The 22,591-nt window shown below is 39.4% G+C and overlaps 1 protein-coding gene and 1 pseudogene across 3 annotated transcripts in view; one reads left to right on the forward strand and one right to left on the reverse strand.

The window, feature by feature from the left end:
- Positions 1-21,295, reverse strand: part of LOC147905804 (pentatricopeptide repeat-containing protein At1g06140, mitochondrial-like) — a 191,239-nt pseudogene extending 169,944 nt beyond the window's left edge. The window contains exon 1 of the transcript XR_015541003.1: positions 21,176-21,295. The product of XR_015541003.1 is annotated as a pentatricopeptide repeat-containing protein At1g06140, mitochondrial-like (transcript). The remainder of the gene's footprint in view (positions 1-21,175) is intronic.
- Positions 1-22,591, forward strand: part of LOC147905803 (Transducin/WD40 repeat-like superfamily protein) — a 375,013-nt gene that overhangs the window by 339,715 nt on the left and 12,707 nt on the right. The gene's annotated exons all lie outside the window — the stretch shown is intronic.

Here is a 22,591-nt window from a genome sequence, read left to right on the forward strand (position 1 = left end):
ATCAAGTGTGCGATTTGATTAGCTGGTCAAAATTGTGCAGTGTGGGTTGGTTCTGTAGTCTGTTACCACATGTGGCAGGATGTCGTCACCACATGTGGCAGATTGGTGTGGCAGACTGCCCCTGAGCCATCCTGCCTCTGTTCCGGTGCCCAGCAGATTGCGCATTAAGCAATTATGATGCACACTCTACTTGTCTCCTCTCCCTCCACTCCTCGATCTCCTGCGAGCCTTCTCCTCCTTTGCTTGAACCTCTGGCGAGCCTCCATTCTCCTCCCTCCAAACCTCCACAACGCACTACGTGCTCACCACATGGATCCCTTCCTTAAAGAATAGTAAGATAAGAAGTAAGAAGAGTGACATACAACAAGCTTTACACTTTGGGGATATTCAAATCCAAAAATTCCACTTGAGTGTAGGATGCATAAACCTAATGTGTAATCACTAAATTTGATTTTAAGGAGATTGTCTTAGGATAGCTTTAGATCAATTCAAGGTCCAGGGCTATAATAGTTATTAAATGGGAGCTCACGAAACAAAAACTTTCCTCTAGGTTGCTCATTGTAAGAAGTAATAGGGACCTTTTAGTTGCTTATTTGCAACACTTTTGGATCTACTTACATTTTTTTAAAGCTAAGCAAAGGTATTACATCGAAAAAAGTAGCAGAATGTTGGTAATTGAGTCGCCATTGGTATATATGTAGAAATATCCATTGGTATTATCGGATGATTTTACACCGACATATTCATATATATTATTGATAGTTATATAGGTGTTGATACAAGACATGATCATCACTGTCTATTTGGACATTAATATTGGAATCTATACCAATACTTGGATTGCCAAAAAACTTATTGGAAATGGTTTTATTTACCTTCTATAAAAATATCACTTTGTACTTTTGATAGAAAAAAGAAAAAAAAATTTGAGAACTTCCATACCAAGTTTGGGTTAAAATACCTTCATATAATCATGACAAAATAAATAAATAAAATGTCATTATGCAGCTACAAGTTAATTGGCAAAGGAAATAAAGCTCTAGATCCATGTTAAATTATTCAAGAAGTTGTTTTTACATTAATATTTTCATCCTCAATCAAGTCCTTCATTCCAAACAAGTCTATGTTTCGCTAGTCCTATCCTTAAGTCTTCTATATCATCGGGTTCTATAGTAGCTTAAAAACTTAATCCTCTACTGGTGATGATGATGCAGTAGAAGCACACTATCCATGGATTCTCCATGGATTTCATAGAGATGATGAATTATCTTATAAGACATGGTCCGACTAACAACACAATGTTAGTAATGTGATCATTATGATTGATGAAACCCTAAATCCTAAAATTTAGACCCTAAATCCTAAACCCTAAACCCTAAGTCTAAAAACTCAAAACTCTAAACTTACTTTAATAAAGATGGGACATTGGTGTTCCAAATCATAATCTCACACAATGTTAGTAGCATGATGATAATGGTTGATAGAACTGTAAACCCTAAGTCCTAAATCCAAACTCTCAACAACTTACCTTAGTAAAGATGGGATGTTGTTGTTCCAAATCATAATGTCACACAATGTTATATCCTAATTTTAAGCCCTAAGTCCTAAACTTCCAACTCTAAACTTACCTTAGTAAGGATGAGATATTGGTAGTTCAAATAATAATCTCACACAATGTTAGTAGTATGATGATAATCATTGATAAAACCTAAGTTGTAAATCCTAAACTCCAAAATTCTATAACTTGCATAATGTACACAAACAAGACATCGTCACACAAAGCCACTCTAAGCGTTCGAGCACTAGTTTTATGTCTTTAGGGATGATGATGAATTTTTCCTATCCATCCACATACAATTTAACACAATGTAAAATATCTAGCAACATTTGAAATAACACCTTAAATACCAAAATTAGAGTAAATGCTATGTTCTTTCATTATAACCACTGGTATAATTGTCCATACATTGAATATTCTCATGAATATTGTGACATAAATACCAATGGATTATTGAGAATTTCCAACCAAAATACCAATGAAATTTAGTGTAAAAATCCAAAACTTGAAAGCTTGCATTTTAGTTTTGCTTTTCATCTCTTGAGAGCTCTCCTCCCTCCTTTGCTTTCTTCACCTTTGTACCAACCTTGAAATCATCTTTCTCTCATTTACACCCATCATTCTTTTCTACTTTCTTCTACTTTCCTACCCTCTTCTACTTCCCTTTGAAAGACTTGGATCTTGGTAAAGAATGAGTTTCAAACTCAAGATCCCCTTTTTACTTCACTTTTTTAATATTGTCTATGTTAAACCATGATCATATCTTTGTTTCTAAGTAGTTTCTACTTTCTATTCAAGACATGTTTGGGTTTTGATTTGAGTTTTTCTAAGTTTTGAGGAGGTTTTGAGAAAGTTTTTCTAGGGTTTCTTCTCAAAAGAGAATGTAGGTTTTGTAGAGGAGATGACACTCGAGTTTTTCATGCCCCCTACTTCTCTTATCTCCTCTCCTTTTCTCTTTTCATGCAAAACTACTCAAGCAAGTCCTATCCTTTCTCTTTTCATGCTTTCATGTCATTGTTTGCTTGGTTGTAGCCAATTGCGAAGCTATTTTTGGGGTCATTTTAGGGCCGCGACGCAATGCGCTTCTGGGTGAGATTTTCAATTTGGGATGGACCCATGCTCTCGTTGAAAATTTTTTTAGTGTCATGATGCCACGTGGACTTACGTAACAATGAGTTGCAATATATCATTTTGATCACCACAGACCTTCATACATGGCAGCTCTGCCCTATGCGTAGAGCAGTGACTACATCGTGCAACTCTACCTTGCTTTGCACAGTGCGGTCTCTGGCTTAACCCCTTGTCATCGTGTAGGCTTTTGTTGTAGCTTTGCCACCTATCACTAGGCAGTGCACAGATGCAGATCATGAAAATTCAAGGTTGGCTTGGTGACCACTGCACTGGTTCTTAGAGTTATGGAGTGACCTGCTGAGTTTTTATAAATGTAATCTCTTTTGTTTAGTTTTTGCTCCATGAGGCTCTTAGTATAAATTGTTATTAGTTCTATATAAACTGTTATTGGATGTAGATGTAATCTCTTTTGCTTAAATTTCACTTGATAAATTGTAGTTGATTATCTAGATGGCACCGCCGGGTCTCTAGTCACTGCATTGACTCAAATTTTGGCTTGAATGACTACCTAGATGGCACCACCGGGCCTCCAGTCACTATGGTGGCTCAGAATACTTTTTTCCTCATTTAGAATTTATTGCAACTAAAGTAGGACTACATTTTCCTTAGTTTAGGACCAAAATAGAGCTAAAATAGCTCCAATAACCACCATAGTTGTTGCATGGAGATACATCTAGAAAAATACAAATAAACTTTTAGAAAATGCAATTGCCGATATGGCCCTTGAGGGGTCCCCTTTAGGGGCAAGGGCCATATCGACATGCATTATACAATATCCAAAACTGGACAAATATGGCATGTTGATATGGCCCTTGCCCCTAAAGGGGACCCCTCAAGGGCCATCTCAACAATTCCATTTTCTTGGTTGCACAAGGAAATACATTTTCCTTAGTACACTAATATATATAACTCCAAGAACCAGCACGATGGTTGTCTTCTGTTTGCCGTTATTGAGAGCCTTAGAGACCAAAATCTTACATCCAATGAGGATAACCACAGCCACTGCTGAGTGGTTTATATAAAAATTAACGACAGTTCGTTGTATTGAGCCTCATGGAGTAAAAATTTAACAAAAGAGATTACATTTATGAAAACTCAGCAATTACTGAGAGCCTTAGAGGCCAAAAGATTATGAGCCTTGTTGAGGTTGAAAGATTACATCCAGCAAGCAAAAATATCACTGAGAGTCTTAAAAGCCTAAAGATTACATCAAGCCATCGCTGAGTGGTTATGAGCCTTGTTGAGCAAGAGGATATTTGTATAACTTAGTATTGCCGATTGCCGATAGCAAGAGGATATTTGTACAACTCAGGATTGCCGATTGATGATACTCACAGAGGCCAGCTCAGCTTGCTGCATTCAAATTTATTAGGGAGCCGATGGAGAGGCCGAAGATCATCCACATTGCACAAATACAGGACTCAGAATACGCCCCCTTGTGTTAGACAAGAGAACTCTACTCTAAAAATCCTTAGCCCTTTGTCAATGTCTCCAGGGAATCCATAGAGCACAACCATATAGAGGCTAGAGGTGTGCATGTCATCCTGAAGGTGGTGATATGCAGATATGGGGGGAATTGATCGAGAGAACGAAGAGATTGCACAAGAGCGAGCATTTCAAGTCCTAAAGAGTGCAACACAATGACCTTATATGAGAAGGTAGGCAGGATTGGGATCACGTTGCATCGAGGGGTGATATTAGTAATAGGCATGGTGTAAAGAGTGGGTGAGCAGTGGAGTGGATGAGTAGGGGAGCGGATGAGTAGGGGAGTAAATGAGTGGATGAGAGTTGGAGGAGGGAGCATGGAGCAAAGTAGAGTAGGGGCAGAAGAGAGATGGAGAAGGATGCATGGAGCAAAGTAGCAGAGCAGCGGTAGATGAGAGCAAAGTAGCCAAATGCGAAATGCCATGGACCTTGTATTAATCAAAGTTTGAGCCACCGCAATGTTGGAGGCCTGGAGGGAAAGAGATAGGTGTGCTACAATAATCATGATCCATTTTAAACCACCATCTTAATTAATCAAAATCCAAGGAGTGTGTTGCCTATAGACTTTGTACAGTTCAAGGTTAGCTCTCCTTTGATAGTGAAATCCATACTACAAGAGAGTGCATCACCATGTTTTTGAGTTTTTTTGTGCTGATGTGCCCAAAGTGCTAGTGCTAGACTCGTTCATCATGCCCCATCATGACTTGCCTTAGCAATAGATGCAAAGGACTTTTGTTGGTTTGACTGGTATGTTGTTATTGCTTTTAGGTTGTGATGGCTTTTGCTTTGTCTTTCATCACAAAAATGATAGTATTTTGAAGCAACAAGCATTTCCCTTCCTTAAACTTGACTTTCAACTCGTGATTATCAAGCATCCTCACCAACCTCAAGTTTTTAGAAGGTTTAGAACATGTCCACTTGGGTAACCAAATGTGTATCGTGCCCTTCTTGACTACACTAATGGATCCATTATCACCTAATCACCATGTCCTCCCCCCATGGAAGGTTTTGGTGCAAGGACAATGCTCATATGTCAAAACATATGTGGCAACTATCACTTGAGTCTAGGTACCAATGCTTGTCGAGCCCACTACCCTCCTCTTGCATCCCCCTTAATGCAAAGGTGAATTCCACTGTATGTTATTTGGTCATCATCCTTTCTAATTTTCCTCCTCTTGAAGTAGGGCCATGAGAGCCTTTAGTGTTGTATGATCTTCAGTAGCCTAAACTAGATATGTGCACATCTATTTGTGCAACTTCAAGTCTTCGATGTGCTTCAGGCAGTCTCTTCAAAATGTTGTCTCTCATTATAGTAGTAGAAGAATTACCCTTTTGTTTTTGTCCCGTGCATTTCTTTTGACGTTGTCTGGTCTTTTTGGTGTATGTCAATTGTGTGTTCCCATCCTCCCACTTGGTCTTCTTGTTTCTAACGATGGGACCTCTGATGAGTAGTGTATTCTTTTTTGGGACTCATACCTTTGTCCCTAGCTTCTTCTTGGAGTAGTTGGTTTGCTAATAAGTGGAACCCTCATCCTTCTATCATCATGATCAATGAGTTGAAATAGGTGGGAAAGCTTCCTAAGATTGTAAGCGTAGTTAATTTTCTTGGGATGGTGTCCTTACTACCTCTAGTTGGTGAGCCAACCCTTATATTCTTTTGAGTCGAGGAGCAATAGGTTCTCCTTTTTTCATCTTAAGGGGGTCTTAAGGGAGCCCAAACTTGATTGTGCAAAGTTAATATGCTCCTTATGTTCTATTTCCTTATAGGTAGCATGCACCATTTACCTCACTAATTGCAGGTATGTCTCTGAGAGTCAAGCAGATGATGAGCTTGTCTTACCTAAATCTCCTCCTTGAAATGTTGCGAACTCTGTCGTTCAAGTGTTGGTGCTCGTGCCCTTGGTGGTGCTTATGTGGCTTTCAAGATGGTAGGTACGTTGTTGACTATGTGTGGCTATCAAGATAGTAGATCTGCTTTCAACTTCTTCAGTGGGATGTTCATTCATGGATGGTTCCCAGTGGCAATTATCCATAGTTCTTTATCTTTGAGGACCATGCGTATCTTCCATAGGACATAGTTGGGTCCTTTGAGGCATTCACATTCAATAAGGCAATTGAAATTGTAACTTAACCAAAAGATTTTCTTTCAAGGCTTGTATCTTTATGATAAACATCTTTTTATTTCAAAATTTGGGAGAGTTGTAGATATCTACATGTCTTTGAAAATTTTATGAGAGAGCAAGAGACAGAGAGGTGGCTTTATGAACAAGAACATAATCATGTCATGGTTGGTTTAGGTGTCAACAAATTTGTGGTAATCACATATGTAAAAGGTCCTTTCAAGCTGCAGCACAAGAGTGCTGCACAAGCATGTGGATCTTATCTGGATCAACAAAGGTGAGCACACAGGACTTGTGCAGCCAAGATACAATAGATTCATTGTAGTGGCAATATTGCCATACCGCTCTTGAATTGGGAGAGTAGGTATGCATTGCCTACCCCTCCACCTGCCTACTACTACGTCCCTGAGAGCAAGAACATTGAATGTTGTGCTCTTGTTCTAGAGATGAACCGTGTGTTGGTTCATCAACACAATCATAAAAATGAGTTATTTTGACCTCGACGACATGTTTATACACGACATGTATGAGACTTTAGCACAGGACCTGATCTTAATGTCACATTTCTTGTTCCAGTGGATGTAGAGCCTTTTTTACATTGGGCAAATCGATGGTTTGATGTGTATATTTGAATCTTGCAATGTATGCACAACCTGAGACGGCATTTTAAACTATGCTTTCCTAGCTTGGAGTCTCTTATCTCAGGGTGGATGGGTAAGACATACTGTGACTTGGTGCATTTCACCCTTCTGGGTGGGAAGCCAGTGGTTTTCAACCTCACCTTTGGTATTTCTAGGAGAAATACCCTTTCTATGATGTTTCATGTATCGTATGTATTGATATAGCTTTTGGAAGTGTACAAGAAATATGTTTGGGACATTCAACAAACTTCCAAAGATGACATCTGTCCCTACACATATGCACTGCAATTTTATAATTAGACCATGGTTATGGCAATGGTTGTTGCTATCACAGGATCGGCTACTATAGTTTGCTTCTAGATACCCTTCTGGGGCTTGGACAGACTAGGAAAGGCTACAAGTCACAAAAACTTTTGTTGTACATTTAAGATGTGTGCCAACTGAGATGGCTGATCTTGAGCAGCCTTAGAGATATGTCAGACCTAAAATCCATCAGGGGGTAGTACCTTGTAATAACCAAATGTATTGTCATGTATGAAGTGTAACTAAATGATGTTATCTATGTACTTGTGAATCAAGCCATGAACTGTAATTATTCAACCATTGGTTCATTTTAGTTTTGGAAGACCTGCAAAATGTATTGTAACTGCATTAAGTAATATTATCATGTCACAAAGCACTCTGTGAATCAAGTCATGAACAATAATTATTCAGCCATTAGTTCATGTACCATTTACAAGTTAATATGTATTCCACTTATGCTCATAGCTTGGTGTTTCTCATCATAGTTTGATCACAAAGCACTTCCAAGAAGTCTCATAATAGTCACAAAGAACTACCAAGCAATGTCATCCAAGCAATGTTATAACAGTCACAAAGCATTGACAAAGCACTTCCAAGAAGTCATCACAAAGTACTCACAGTTTTTAAAAAAAAAATAAAATCAATTTCTCATTCACTGTTATGATTGCAAAAAAATTAGAGCTTGGTGAAGTCATGGCAAGCATCTCTTTTATTGAAGAGGAGAGTATGCATACCTGCCACCATCCAACAAGAAAAACGTGGTGAGAACCCGCGCTTAGTTGGGAAGGAAGGTGTCAGAAACACTCCTCCCTTGTTATCGGGGTCACAATAAAAACTAAAAATTAATCATAAACCTTACCAAGCTATATATTAACTTTAAGAGTGTTGAGTAGAATGCAATAATCATAAGTGAGTTTAGAACTATTGGTACTTTAGCGAGTTAATTTGGGAGTTCATGGAATTAAAAATGGATACAAGGGTGAGTTTTAAGTTAATAAAAATTATTATTATTTACGAGGAACAACGAGTGAATTTGAGTTTTTGTCGATCATAAAGGATGACCTTGGGGGTTTGTGTAAGGACTAGATGAGAGAGTGAATTTAAAGTTTATGAGAAAAGGAAGGGGGTAACTAAGAAGACATCAATGGACATGAGATTTCACAATTTTATAATGAGATAAAAATTATACAAGGGACACACACTATGAAAGGATAAGCATTAGAATAAAGAAAGGAGAGAAAAAGTAAAAGGAAATTTTTAATAGAATTTAATAAAGTACTAGAAAAAATAAAGAAAGAGTTAGGGAAGTAAAAAATAAAAAATAATATAAGCAAAAGCTTTGATGAAAGCACAAGTAAAGAAGTTAAAAAGTGAAAAAGGAAAAAGGAAAAGTGAAAAATAACTTTAAGTGAGGACAGGAGGAACGAAGAAATAAAAAAAGTAAAAAAAGAAGAACAAAAAGGAGAAAGTTTGAAAGGGGATAAAATTAAATTTAGAAAAGAGGGGGGGGGGGAATTAAATTAGAAGAGAAGGGGGGGTTAAAAGAAGAAATTTGTAGAAAGGATTAAACTAAAATAAAGAAAAAGAAGAATGGCAAGGTGGAGGGGGGAACAAAAGAGCGAAATGAGAGGGAGTTTAGAGGAGAAAGGGGCAAGGAGGCTATGAGGTATAGAGAGGAAAACAACAAAGAAGGAGGAAGAGGCTTAAAAGAGTGAATGTAAGAGAATTAAAAGGAGGGAGGAGGAGGAAGGGGAGGGAGGGGGGAGATTATGAGTAAAAGGAGCCGTGGAGTATCATGATGAAAAAGAAAAGGACCTGTGAGTCCATGTTGTGCGAGCGGTAAGGGCAAGGTGGCACAAAGTATGAGGGGAGAAGTAGAGGTGCACGGGGACCGAGTTGTTTGAAGATGATGCAGCCACATAAGGGTGTAGAGTACGTTCGGGTCATGGAGGGGAACACGCAACGAGGGTATAGATACCGAGATGAACGACAACCATCATGCAAGGATTGGGTCAGATGAGAGGATGAGCATGGACAATGAGGAGCCGATAACAGCAGCCACTAGAGAGGAGTGAAGAGACTTAGGAATTGAAGGAGCCGTGAGGATGAGCAGTGAGGCAGGGAATTGGGAGGCATGAGGAGATGTGAGGAGTAGGAGGCAATGAGTTGGTGAAGTAGGGAGAAAGAGCATAGTAGGGGGGAGTATAAATAGCCAGAATGGTTTAGTCAGGAGGAAGGCAAAGGAAGAGTCGGTTGCAAGGTAGTTAGATGGGGAATTTAGTCAAAGATAGTCAGGAAGGACGAGAGACAGACGGGGGAGGTAGATAGTCAGGTTAGGGGTTATAGTAGGTTGGGCTTAAGAGTAGGTAAGATTTGTAGAGAGGTTTGGGAAGGTAGCAAGGGGAAAATTAGAGTAGGGAGAGAGAGAGAGAGAGTAGATTGATAAATTTAAGGAAAGAAGGGGGTTGTTAAACCAAGGAAAAATGGGGGGGGGGAATGGAAACCTAGGGGAGAATAAAGGAAGGGGAGGGGGGGGGGTAAAAAAAATTAGCAAGAAGTCAAAATGAAAAAAGATTCGTAGAAAAGTAAGGAAAAAATTAGGAGTAAAATAAGAAATTAAAATAGGAGAAGAGGAAGATAAATACAGTGAAAAAGGAAAGTTAAGGTAAGGGGAAAGCTAAGGTAAGGGGTAAGAGGAAAGTGAAGGTAAGGGGAAAGATTTAAACATAAGTGGAAAAAGGGAAAATTTAGGAGAGAGATAAAGGGCGGGGTATTTATGAATAGTAGAAGAATAAATAGAAATAAATTATGGGTGCGGGAGGAAGATAAAGTAGGGAGAGAAAAAGAAAAAGAAATAATGATAAGTTTCGGCACGAAAGGAATTAGAAATAATTAAAGAGAAGATAGAAAGAAAAAGAAAAACTTTTGAGTCAATCAAAATAAAGAAAGTTAAAGGATAAGAAAAAATAAAGGAAAAAATTAAAGAAAATTAAGAAAAAACAAACAATAAAGAAAACTTTAGGACAAAAGGGAGAAATAAGTGAAAATTAGAGAAAGTTAAGGAAAATTAAGGAAATTTTAAAGAAAGGAATAATGAGAAAAAATGATATTAAAAATTAAGAGAAAGAGGATATTATTTAGTTAAAAAGGACATAATGAAGGAAAATTTAAAAATTAAAAAGGGAAAAATTAAGCAATAATTAAGGAACTGGGGAAAAAAAAATGAAGTGTAATTTAGGAAAACTAACTAAAGAAATGAGAGTGGGGGGGAGGAGGGAGGGGGGAGGGGGGGGATGAAAAATGGAAAAAAGGGGGTACAAAGGAAGGGGTATATTGTTTGTGTGTGTGTGTTTAGATTTAATAATCCCATCAATAAATGAACCATACAACTAATTCAATCATTTGGATAATCATAAAAAGCACTGGTTGGAAAAATATAAATAAATAAAGAAAACTAAATTGAAGTACCCTTTGACAATATTGCAATCCAAAATTTTTATTTTAAAAGAAAATAGGAGGATTGGCAAAAGAAAATTTCTTTATTTTGAGTTTGCAAACTTTAGGCAAAGAATTAGTAAAAAAATGTCAAATCCGTCAGGTAGTCCAGGCTCCGAGGTCAGGGTCTACTTACCTACCACCATCCAGACAAAACAATGTGTTAGAACATCATAGTTTTGTGAGGGAAGATCGGTAATACCTGTAAACCCCAACTTGTTATCGCTTATACCATAGAACAAGACACCTATCAAAATGATTACAAAATTAACAAGGGGGGATTCCACATCCATACAAGAGATATTTAGATTCTTTTCTTTAAAAAGATACAAGGGGGGTAATCCACATCCTTATAAATGAAACAATGGGAATTATTGTACAATGGGGGGTAGTCCACACCCATAATGAATAGAACCATGGGGGGAATTCCACACCCATGATTAACAATTATGGTAAAAAGTGGAGAATCTTTTTGCTATCCTCGATTAAAAAGAAGGAAAAAATTAAGTCCAGTTGTAGTCCACAAGCAATTAAAAATGTTTGGAAAATGAGTCCATTAACCAATGTATGAAGCACGAGGTTTGATAGAAAAGATTTTTTACCTAAGTGGATAATCAAAAGATCATACCATTAAGTAGATATGTGACATACACATCCATAATTAACCACAATTATATATATATATATATATATAAAACAATGAATAAACAAAGTAAATAAATAGCAAGCAAAGTAGATAAAAGCTCTTGAAAAGAAATAAATATAAAAAACCACACCCAGGTAAATAAAGAAAAGGAAAAATAAAAATAAGGGCATAAAACAACATATTATATTAAAATACTCAAATCTATCATATGCAAGAACAAGTGAACATACCGTTAATGCAATTAGTCCTATTTCATTGTCTAGCTTCGCTCTTTTGTCTTTTCACTATGCAAAGGAATATTGTAAAATCTTACACACACACACACACACTTCATAATGGAACACTTGGAGACCAAGAAGATTAGCCACTAAGAATATTAGCATAGTGTGCTTAGATATGGCACATGATGATGTAATAATATACCATGTGGTATTCAATGATATGGTAGATGTTGATTGTGTTGATGATGTGGTAGTTCTTACATGGCGAAGGTTTCCTCTTTATAGCTATGAGGACGGTAGTCGGATCAATGTAGTCGATGAAGCCGACTAGTCAACTTGGGGTGTGTATGCAGCCAAAGTGATGATATTTGGACTCACCAAGGTGCGTGCCATATTTCACTATAGGTTGAATTCATGCACAAGTCGTCCAAGAAGACTTCTACAAAGTCCCTTAGGTACTCCTTGAAGGCGGTGATCAACAATTGGAAGAAATGCAAGACCTATTTTTCTTTCGTGAACATATGCACAAAGCGACTAAAGAATTAATGCCATGCAGCAATAAGGACCAGATGGCATTGAGTGGAAGCCTTGGTCTGAATCGCTGCTACTGATGACACTTTTTAGTTCTTGGTTCCATGAAGCTTTAAGGCTTAGGATCATCCTTACCATGGAAGGTAACAATGCCTGGCTTTGATGCCACTGAACCCAAACCAAGAACCCAAGATAGATTTTGAATTTCCCAGATAGCATGGTAAAACAGCACCTGATGGATTCTCCTGATGGGGAGCAGGAATAGATTTCTTATGGGAAACAAAATAAGCTGAGAGAAGTGGGAGAAAAAACAGAGAACACACACACTAGGGCCCAGAAATAAGGGTTGGAACCCCCCAAAGGTCTTTATTGCAATAGAATAATCTTTGTACAATTGGCTCTGAGAAGAGCATTAGGCTGAGTACAACTCTTCCATGAATCTCTTCTTTTATAGACTTGGCCTAGCAAAATGCTAGACCTACTTTTCTAAAGCTACTTTTACAAAAGCTGAGCTTTCTTGCTTTTAGCCCACCTTGGGGTAGTTTTCTTGATCCTTTTTGAGAAACCCATGAGGCCCTCCTTTATGGTGCCATCTTCTTGGTGCTTTTTGTCTTTGTGGGACCTACTTTTTGGCACTTGCTCCATCATTTGTGAGCCTTTTTGCACTCTTCCAAGTCCTATAAAAACGTCAACCCTTCAACCCATTATAGGTTAGCAAATTCTTGGTTCTTGGACTAATCCTAGTCCCTTGTGGGCATCCCCACAGTTCTCTTTTAACAATGCAAAGAAGAAAGTCAACTTTCTTTGACTGTAGTCAATCTCATAAAGAATCCTCATTATTTCTTGGGAGAAATACCAATTGGTGATAATATCAGTATTCAATGTCACCTTTGAGGTCTTGAACACAAGCTACAGATCTATAGCTTCCCACAGCGACACCGAGGCACCGTCGAACTAGCAGTAACTAGGAGGGCCCGCTATCCAACCTCGACCTCCATCATCTAGCACCGTTCGCCTTGCCTTTTGGGCCCATGAGCCTCCTCGAGTCCACAGCCTACAACTTAAGGAATCATGCCACCTATGTATTGCATTGTCGAATGGCTGGGCGTGTGCACTTGGCCTATCAGCTATATATATCTTACTGTCTTAGAGTTTCAGCCTTGGGACTTGGGGTCTCAAATACCCATGCTTGGCAGTATACAGTGTGCCATGTGCATCTTCCAGCTACCATAGTGGCATGCTTTTTGCATGCACACACAAGAACTAGGCACCACTCCGAGTCCCATTAGCACTGATCCATTGCACATGAGCCTAGATAGACTATGCCTTTGTTACATCCTAAGGAGCAAATTAACTAATCATATTTAAAAACATTTTAAGCATATATATATGACCAAAGAATCATAATGAAATTAAAGAGAAGAACTACAGATAGTTCTTTTAAGTAATTTAAAAATCAAGCTCATTAAAGATATTAAACTAGAGGAACCTAAAATAATGTTATAACTAAGAGAGATTAAAAAGTAAGGGAGACAAAATAGGTAACTATAGCAAGTAAAAAATAGGTACCTATCCTCTTGTTTAATAAAAATTAGAAAGTTAAATGAGGAGCAACCCTTCATCATCTTTTAATAACATAAATTAAAGAAAATATATAAACATAAAGGAAAAAGTCAAAAAAGTGCATCGAAAGCTCAAGAGAAGAAGTTAGTTTAGAAGAGACAAGAGCTCGATAAAGAGAGAGCATTGAAGGTTGACCATGCAGTAGTTATCACTAAAAAAAGCAAACAAGGATGGTGATAAGAACCGTAGAAGAAGGTAAGAGCATAGTAACCAGCACAAGCAAAGCTGCATACTAACCGAAAAACCAAAGGTGATGACTAGTCAATAGCACAGGGAGTCATGACCCAATCGGGAAGGAAAGAGAATATAAGGCAAGCACAACTAAGAAGAGCTGCATAATCGAATTTGACCAAGAAGGCCTAGCCATGAGGAGTGGCTCAAGGAAGAGAAACTGCAAGAAAATACATCATCTTCTCATGAGGGATGGTAGCCTACTAAGAAGACAGTGCCTCTCAAACATAGACCTCTGCAATCCCGTAATTGGGATGCCTGCTCCTTCTCTTGGTCAACCATCTACCTCTTCTGATAGCCCAATCTCAAAGGCATGGGTCAATGCAGTTAAGAAGGGTATTCCACTTTGTGAAGAAGATGATCTTGTCAAGGAATCAGATTTTGAGGGTCAGCAAGACCCTGAGGCAATGGCAGAGGCTTGATGCCTCCTTTTCTTTATGAGGTTTATTTATTCCTTGTACATATTTTCATGTGTGATTCTCTTAAATTTGTTTCTTACAATATACAGGGCTTCTGCAACCCGAATATATGGAGGCTCCTTTGGCACCATGTAAATACAACTCATCCAGATGTTGTGTGTTTGCAAGAGCATAATCAACATTCTTTTGCTGGCCAACTTGGGTTTTTTTCAGGATATGATATATTCTATGCAAGCTCTGATCAATTCTCTGGGGTGTGCATTTTAGCCAGACATGATTTGCAACCCTGTGTAGCATATAATGATCTTTGTGACAGATGGATGATTATCCAATGCATGATCAATGGATAAATATTTGAAATTGGTTCCTTGTATGCCTCTCAAACTTTAGCTTGTAGAGCTCAAATGTGGGATTCCATAAAGCAATATCCTTGGTCCACTAATGCTATACATTGTGGTGATTTCGATAATTCTCCTCACTGGAAGGACAATACTACTCATAAATCTGATATGCTGGCCTTTGAAATTCAGCAATGGGAAGATTTGATTACATCACTTCATGTTGTACATTTATGGATAGCAACTTACCCTTCAGTTTTGGGCTTTACATATTATCATAATGCTTTTATAGAGTATTGGGCCAGGCTTGACAAATTTTATCATATTCATGCTCAGCAATATGATGATTATACATGTCAAATGTGGACCGACTATTCTCAACAATTGTCTAATCACACTCCTCTTTGGCTGAACTTTTCATTTGGTATGCCTCTAGATGAAATGCAGCTCTCTCCAGACACTTGCATGTCAATCAATTATATCTTTCTCATGAAAAATTCCAGCAAATGAAATGGCTTGCAGGCCATTGTTATCACATGCTTGGGAGGACTTTTCTTGGAAATCTTTTGTCCATCGCATTCAAAATGTCATAAAGGATTATGGAAGGTGGTACATGGCAGAAACCAAGCATTAAATCCAATGGGCAAAATCACAAAAGCAATCCTTGGTACAAATTAGCCATCAAAGGTCTCTTTCCTCTTCTGAATAGGGTTCATTGTCTTGTGCTTCTTCCATCATTGATGCTAATGATAAACACAAGCTTTCCAAATGGCAGACAAGGACTAGAGTTAAGCCTTTGATAGATAAGGACTGTTCATCAAAATATTTTTCTCGGAATTTGCATGCACAAAGATAAAGTCAATCTATCATGAGAGTCAGAAAACCAGATGGTACTTGGACCCAAACTTTATTTCAGCTTGAAAAACAATGTTTGGATCATTTTTAGCTTCTCTTTTCTCAGCCATCGTCTTCTACTCCTCAGGTTGAATTGGCTCGGAGCAAATTTATTGATCTTGTCTCTCCTATTGTTTCTTTGCAAAAAGCTTCATTGCTGGAAATGTCTTTTTCAGATATTGAATTGGATGATGTTCTCAAGCATTTGGGTAAACATAAATCCCCTGGTTGGGATGGTTTGACAGTTCAATTTTTTGTTTCCTTCTCGGCTGAATTGAAGGGTCCAATCTTGTAGCTCATTAATGTAGCCTGGCAGCATCAACATCTTCCTTCTCCTTGGAAGCATGGTCTGGTCAAGCTTGTGCCCAAAAAATTCCTCTGTGAGACTATGGCTGACTGGAGACCCATCACTTTGATGCCTGTTATATATAAACTTATTGCCAAAATGTTGGTTCACCAGATAAATGATATTCTTCATGATGGTCTTCATCCTAGGCAATATGGTTTTGTTCCAAGAAGGCATATACATGATAATATCTCCAATACTCTCACTGCAATGGAATATGCTAAACATTCAGATCAAGATGTTTGGGTCATGCAGGTGGATGTGTCAAAGGCATTTGATAATGTACAGTGGGATTATGTCTCTCAAACCATGTCCAGACTTGGTTTGGGGCCAAAGCTAGTTAATGTCATTTATTGGCTTTACTTTGATTCCACTGCTCAATGCTTTATAGGGAATCATTTGTCTGAGTCTTGAACTCTAGGACGGTCAGTCCGACAGGGATGCCCTCTTAGTGCTTTGCTCTATGCTATTTCTTCTCATCCTTTGCTTCTTTATATGGATCATCTGGTTGATACTGGACAACCTATGGGGCTACAGATTCCTAGCTCATGGCCTTTTATTGCATAGGCTTATGCAGATGATTATTTCTTCATGCCAAAGAATTGTCCTTTGGAGCTTCGCTTATTGATGGATACCCTTTCTGATTTTGGTTTGGCCAGCTGGTTAAATATTAATTTCTAGAAATCAAAACTCTTGCCTCTCAAGCTTTGTGACTGGCATGCTTTTCTTTGGCCAGGTCAGATTGTTCCTCCTGAGCACATAGTAAGGCATTTGGGTTATCCAATTGGCTAGAAAATAAGCAATAAGCAGCAAATGTCTTGGGTATTCAACAAAATTCAGGACAAATTAGAATATTGGAAGATCTCCACTTGGCCTTTGCATTTGTCCAGTCCATTGTTTTGGCTTCTGTCTAGTTTTACTTGCCTTTACTGCATTGGTCATCTTGAGATCTCTCTTCTTTTATGTCTCAAGCCATGGAGATTTTTTGGAAAACTAAGCTCCATAAAAAAGCTTTGAGGTTACTCAAAATGGACCTGCTTTGCTCTCCAAAGATGTATGGAGGTTTGAATATTCTAAACATCAAATTTCATGTGTTGGCAAGAAAGCTCACTATGCTCAGGATGTTTTTTCAGCAAGAGCAGCCATGGTCTATTAGGTTGGCAGTTATGTGTGGCCAGATGTGCTCAAATGCTTATGGGCATCAACTCAGTGATAATAAGTCTTTATCTTGGTGGAAAGCAAACTTGAAATTAATATGGAACCTGAAAATGCCATTAAGCAGAGACTCTTTTTCTCGAGATGCATTGTTGGTATTTTTCCAATGGGAGTGAAATTGGCTCAAAGAAGGATTGCCTCTCCTCTTTGTCCAAGATGTCATCATGCTCCTGAGAGTATTCAACACTCATTGTGGTTTTGTTCATATTCCAGAGACCTTCTGGACAGTACCACCTATTTTTTATCTCTCAGATTTCCGACGCACAGGTTCTCGAGGTTTTTCTAGATGTTTGGTAGATTACCAGGTCGTTTGTCCAAGTACTCTCTTTTCTTTCATTGGATCACATACTGGGCATTGTGGACCCTCTGGCTTCAGCGAAATCATGCATTTCTGAATTCATCTCTTCAGCACCCTTATGAGTTCTTCCGGGCCTCATTGCGGTAGTCCTTATATGATGCCTTGCATGAGGAGGATTTGGATGTCTCTTGCATTGAGCTTTTCTTTTACTGTTTCTGATGGATAGGGCATTGGCTCTTTTCTAGAGCCCTGCCCTGTTGTAAAATGGTTGTTTCAGAATATAATGTTCTTAGTTTCACGAAAAAAAAAAAGTGTGTGTGTGAACATTAGAAGAAACATCATTTAGGTCCATGCAAGCAATGCTCAAATTCAACATTAATCACAATCTCGGGTTAATCACTCCAAGCCATGCTCAAATTCAACATTAAGCACAATCTCGTAGTCCAATGTTACTTACAATGTCAATCTCTAGAAAGCTCAACCTATTTCACCAATAGTAGGAGAGCTGAATGTGTTTTTTAATTGTGTTTGGTGACTTGAAAAAGTGGGATCCTTATCAAGCTCCCTAACCTCTAGTGCAATTACCTGATTTTAACACCATCTCTCATGCTAAGGAGTTTCCCTAGCATTGTCTTTTTGGAAGGTACAATATATTATTGATTGATTGGACGTTGGGGGGTGCTGAACTTGTCTTAGTGCAGTTATTTCTCATATGTTCATGTTGTCATTTATCAAATATTTTACATGGTTAACTTTAGTGATGATCTTGTAGCACAAATTTGATTTCGTACAACATCCAAAAGGCAAATGTGCAAATCAAACTCTAGTAAGCACCGCACACAAATAAAAATTGGTGAGCTATAGTTTGAAAACCTCACAGAACATTTTGAGGTCCACATTCATAGAAATTGCTGATTCATTTCTGAAAGCTTAAGATTCAGAATACTTAATAGTTGTTTTATGCCACACGGAAAGGCAACTTGCTATAACATAAACCATGATTTGACTCAATTTCATCCTCCTCTGAATACACCTCACCATTCTATCCATCATTCGAGGAAAGAACTTTTCAAATAGGGGTGACACTAGCTATTATAGATACGCTAGCGAGATGATAGTACTTAATAATACAAATTTTGACATGTATAGGTGTTCCCTTGGGTGTATTGGGGCACAAAATGTGCCCACATAACCCATCTTTCTTTGCACCAATTGGTATGCCTTGTGACATCCAATGCAAATTTGGCGCATACCCTTTGTATGTTTGTTTTTGCTTTCTGAATATCCTGTACTACCAACCAAAATGTAACACACAATCCCATCAAAGTCGGTTCAAATTTGTCCCTGGTTCATCCATGCTTGTTCTTTTACCCTCATTCCTTGACCTTGTCCTCTTCCTGCTGCATGTGAGCATCTGCATAGATGTTACACATCAAGGCGTGGGTTGCAGCATCCTTTTCATCCAAATGCACTGAATGTTCAAAGGCCAGTCTTCCAAGCTCCACCTTGCCCGACTTTCCACAAGAACCAAACACGATATGCAACACCACAAGATTAGGATGGAAAGGCATCAATTGGTATGCCTCATGACAACCAACGCAAATTTGGGGCATACCCTTTGTATGTTTACTTTGCTTTGTGAATATCCTGTATCACCGACAATATGAATTCACAATCCCATCAATGTCACTTCGAATTTGTCACATGCTTCTTCTTTCACCTTCATTCCTTGACCTTGTTCTCTTCCTCCTGCATATGAGCATCTGCATAGATGTTAGACATCAAGACATATGTTGCAGCATCCTTTTCATCCAATTGCACAGCATGTTCAAAGGCCAGTCTTCCAAGCACGACATTACCCCGCTTTCGACAAGAACCCAACACCATATGCCAGACCACAAGATTAGATTGAAAAGGCATATTCTTCAGCATCACTACTGCCTGGTCTAATTGGCCTGCACGGCCAAGAAGATCAACCATGCCAGTGTGATGCTCAATAGTTGGAATGATGCCATAGTCTTTGCTCATGGTTTCAAAACACTTCTGGCCCTGATCCACTAGACCCGTGTGACTGCATACAGTAATAACGATAGAGAAAGTAACCCCACCTGGCTTTACCCCTTCTGCTCTCATTCTCTCAAGCATATGGAAAACAGTTTCACTTTCTCCTAGCTGGGCATATCCTGTGATTAATGCATTCCATGAGACCTCATTTCGGATTGGCATCTTGTCAAACACTTCCTGTGCTTTTTGCGAGCCACATTTGGCATACATATCCACCAAGGTGCTGCCAATAAAAATCTCTCTTTCCAACCCCTTGTTCACTATTTCAGCGTGTATTTCTCTGCCCTTGTCTATAGCTCCCATAATCCCACAAGCTTTCAAGCTGCAAACAAATGTAACAGCATCTGGAGAGAACCCCTCCAGTTGCATCTGTCCAAAACAGTTTAAAGCTTCCTCATCAAGCCCATGCTCAGCGTATCCTGCAATCACTGCAGTCCACGAGACCTCATTTCGAATCAGCAGCTTGTCAAACTCTTCACGTGCTTTCGCAAGCAAGCCACATTTGGCATACATATCCACCAAGGCACTACCAATTAAAAGATCTCTTTCGAGCCCCTTTCTCACGATCTCCACATGTATTTCTTGGCCCTTGTATATGGCTCCAATGCTGCCACCACATTTGTTTGCAGCTTGAAAGCTTGTAGCGTCTGGAGAGAGACCTTCTAGTTGCATCTGTTCAACACAGCTCAGTGCTTCGTCACCAAGCCCATGCTCAGCATATCCTACAATGAGTGCAGTCCATGAGACCTGGTTTCAAACTGGCAGCTTGTCAAATGCTTCCCGTGCTTTTGCAATCGAGCCACATTTGACATACATATCCACCAAGGTGCTGCCAACAAAAACATCTCTTTCGAGTCCCTTCCCGGCAATCTCCACCTGTAAAAGACCCGTCTCTAATCCTTTTCTGGCAATCTCTGTGTGTATTTCTCGGCCTCTTTCTGCATCTTTCAGCCTACCACAAGCCTTCAATAGGGCCACGAAAGTATAACTGCTAGGACCTACAGAATCCTCTTGCATTTTCTGGTAAAGGTTGAGGGCATGCTGTGATTCCCCACATTCAATATAACCCAGGATAAGAGAAGTCCAAGAATACACGTTCCGATCAACCAACTTATTAAAAACCCGCTGAGCATCACACAAGCTTCCAAGTTGGACAAGCATTGGGACGAGGTAGTTCCCAAGAAATCTGTGATCTTCCAGCCCCCTTTTGCGTATGTAGGCATACAAGCGCTTGGTACACGCTAAATTTTTTTTGGTTTTGCACTTATGCAAGATGCATATAAGGTTCTCAACTGAAGGCAGCTGGGGCATCCGTTCCATAGACGTGGGTGCCTCCTCTAAGCTGATAGATCCCCAGCCAGTCTTCTCTCGCAGTTCTTGTGCCTTGAAAATATTCACCTGTACTCCAGACCGGCCTTGCCACAGTCCTCGACCAAGCCATGGGCTTGGGCCTGACCAGTGGATGCTTTGGCCTTTTTCTGGAGCATGTATTTATCCCAACCCGGATTGTACGAGACGTCTATGCGTCGCGACTCCTTGGTCTTTTCAGAACTGCTTGCCAGTAGTATTTCAGAAAATATATTAATGACGTTTCTCAAATTTCAATCGTTGAATACCCGCATGCGAGCATTCTGCCACGACCGCTCGACTGTCCTTGGGGGAAGCCATCTGAAAGCTAGGACTTGATAGCCTGCGCAGATGAGCTGCCAACCAGTCGGCGTGTGGATCTCTGCAACGAAAAGCATGCGGCATACGCACCAAAATAGGGCTGCATAGTTTCGTTGAGGTTGAATGGGATGCATGACAAAGTGTTCCAGGGGTAGACTATGTGATGCTTACTGATTGCGGGGAGCCTTCTTGCTACAGAGAGGCTATGATGTGTAAGGATCAGCGCAAGTGGGAGTATGCTATGCAATCAGAGATGAGTTCACTCATAAAGAATAAGTGCATCATGAGGTACATGAAGGGTACCAAGGAGGTGTGTATTTGCTTTGGCAGAGAAGAGATGCGTGTATTTGGGTACACAAATTCAGACTATGCAGGGCATATGGATAGCAGGAGATCCACTTCTGGTTATGTGTTCACCTTTGAAGGTGGTGGTGTCGTGGATGTCTCATGCACAGAAGTGCGTTTCTTTGTTTACCACAGAGGCTGAGTATGTTGAGCCACAAAGGGTTACAAGGAGGCTATATGGCTTGATCGGCTAGTAAGAGATTTGGGATTCATACAGGTGTACCGACATTGCATAGTGATTCCATAAGTGCTATTCAACTAGCACGGAATCCGGGGTCTTTCATGCAAAGACCAAACACATTGAGGTCAGGTACCATTTTATCAGGGAGGTGCTTAAGGACAAGTACGTAGAGCTTGTCAAGGTTCATACAGATGATAACCCTGCAGAGATGCTGACAAAGACTCTACCTAGTAAGCGGTTTGAGTATTGTCATGTATTAATGGGCATTGGATAGTATGCTCATTGGTTGTTCTCCCTTAAAGGCACATTGGCCTTTAAGTGGGAGGTTGTGGGGGTTAATTTAGGCCACTATACCTTAACCTCGGCTATGTACAATACTCAAACACATATATATATGGATGACATAGAAGATTAGGGTGTTCCGCACCCACCAAAACTTGTGTGACTCTCTCTTCTGGCTCTCCCTCTCTCTCACCTTCTTCCATTCCGCTTCCGTTGTTGAGATCTCTCAAAATCTAACATAGAGGTAAGCCAAGGAAGGCAAAGGCACTTGGCCTTAGGCTCTTAACTTGTTGAGAAGCATGGGACATGGACAATCATCAACTATTGGCACCCTTTGATCCAAGCTTAAGCACTTGACACTGTACATTGACATGTATGGCAAAGAGCCACACCTTAGGGATGTGCCTTTGTACTTTGCAAAGATATTATATTGGCACTATGTGTAAGGACTCCAATATACTTCTCCTTGTACATGGAGAAACGCATGAAGCCTTAGACAGATGTTGTATTAACATAGAAATTCTCTTAGTGTTTTAGTGGGAGCATAAGAGACAAT

The sequence above is a fragment of the Dipteris shenzhenensis genome, chromosome 1, assembly GCF_047967505.1.
Source record: "Dipteris shenzhenensis isolate YYH24624 ecotype China chromosome 1, Dip_SZ_1.0, whole genome shotgun sequence".
Classification (NCBI taxonomy): domain Eukaryota; kingdom Viridiplantae; phylum Streptophyta; class Polypodiopsida; order Gleicheniales; family Dipteridaceae; genus Dipteris; species Dipteris shenzhenensis.